Raw genomic sequence first — 2,199 nt, 5'->3', positions numbered from 1 at the left:
CGCGGGTTTCGGCGCGGACTGCCGCCGCCGCCCCCGCCCCGCCCCGCGCGCGCCCCGCCCCCGCCCCCACCCCGCGCCCGCCGCAGCCTCCAGCTCCAAATGACTTCGAAAAGCTTCGAAAGCTCGTCGATCACGGTATCGTCGGAGTCGTTTTCCACCAATTTTCTGGCGACGGCTCGCGTGACGCAGACAAATCGTCCCGTACGAGGGAGTGATCGATGCGCATAATATCTGGCGAGGAATGTTCTCGCCTTCCGCCGAACATTCGTCGGCTCCCAGCGATCGAAGATAATTCAGAGCTCATCTGACTCTAAAAATCAAACGTCGTCCTTCTCTCTTCACTCTCACGCCCGTCTTTCATATGCCAGGTGAAAAAGGACGGCGCGGAATCATAGCTGAGTTAGTTTTACTTGAATAAAAGACAAACAATAATGATTATGAAAAAAGTGTTTTGAGCAAATTTAGGTTTTATCAATACCTTTTTAGATATCAAAAAATATTAAAGAAAAGACAGCAAACTTCGAAGATCCAAGGAAAAATGTGCCTAAAACAAGGTTTTTTGTAAAAAAAGAAACTATCGAGCATTTCTTGAGTAATCGTGTTTTCGTCTTGAGCATTTAATCTTTATGAACTAAAGTTACTTGTGTCAAAAAATCAGTTTTCTAGACCTTACAGATTTTGAGATCTAGGTTAATGTATGTAGTCAAGTTAGGGTCATATGGGCTCTTCATAATAGGTTATAGGAGCAACGCTTCGTCCGAGGCGCGGCGCGGGGCGGACGGAGGTGCGCGGGGCGCGGGCCGACGGCGGGGGGGAGGGGAGTGATTGGGCATTTATCTGCGGTGGGCCAATTTAGTACGTTTCGAATAATATAATGTGATGTCCGACGCACTACGGCCTACCTGCGCCTCGCGAGTCGCGACCGTCCTCGACATCGGGCCGACATCACCGTTACGTTTGCCGACCAATCAAAATAACCGACATTCTTGAGCTACTAATATTCTAGTGATGGCAGAAAATTAAACGATAGAATCGGTTCTATCGCTACGAGCTCCGGGCCGTGGGAGCTTGTATCTCTACCATGGTCCATGTCTGATCACAAATTTCTTCAAGGATAGGGTTTGGCTTATTAGTATAATAATTAATGTATTGTATCGACTTAATGCTATGTATGTACATATTGTGTATCGTGTTGGTAGTCGGGTGTAGTCGCTGGGTGTCTCACGTGACCGTTCGACCTCTCGGCGGGAGCGGCAGCCGGTATAGCCCGTTCAGAAACGCTCCACCTCGCTGTTGCTATTGGAATGAGTGTTATTGCATCGGTATTAAGATCCTCTTAGAGGTGATATGACTGTGAACGAGCTGTATACGGTGTATATTGTACAACTGTGACGATGTAGGTATACCGCAGGTTGCGTCACCTAGCAGCTCTCGGCTACATCCCGACTGCCAGCGTTTCATTCGAATGCAAACTGTTTGTAGTCAATCTTAATTGTGAATTGTAGTCTCGTATCTACTTAGTAATCAGCACCAGTATTTTATGTAAAATAAAGATTTTTATATAATCAGAAGATCTAGAAACACATAAATAGACAATCAAAAGAAATCCTGTCTGTGGAGGTCACGCTACGCGTGCTAGCACGTCGTACTACGCGTTCTGTCTTTACTCCGGCAGATGAGTTTTATTCGACTTGAGTCACGGGTGACAAGGTCGACAGCATGTAGGTACTGTCGAGGGACGAGGTCGGATATCACACACCTGACACCCGAACTGGCGACTGAAATGACGCTGATATCAAAGTTCGACTGTGCAGTCAGAATCAGTTTAGTTCAGTGAGTAGTGAGTGCTAGTGAGTCAGGACTCAGGGACCTCAACTCTACCTACTCTACCGGAACTCGGTCTCAGTCACTCGGAACATGTCACGTGTGACTGTTATTGTGGGACAGCGCCATCTGTCAGCGGCGGCCCGCAGCCCCGTCAGACCTTGTCTAGGTAGGAGTTGCGCGCGCGCAGCGAGCTTAGAGAAAGTTCATCGCTCCGAGGTACGTGACAAAACCACTAGAGCGCGCTTTCTTTTATCCTCTGTTTTTTAGAGGCCTATTATTTAAACTGTTTAAGTTTAAAAAATAAGCCTCTAGATAAAATAAATTGTAATAAATTATGTTTTAAATAAAAAATAATAACTATCTTACTTTTTA

This window comes from Aricia agestis, chromosome Z, assembly GCF_905147365.1.
Source record: "Aricia agestis chromosome Z, ilAriAges1.1, whole genome shotgun sequence".
NCBI lineage: Eukaryota > Metazoa > Arthropoda > Insecta > Lepidoptera > Lycaenidae > Aricia > Aricia agestis.
Note: the sequence above shows the minus strand (reverse complement) of the source record.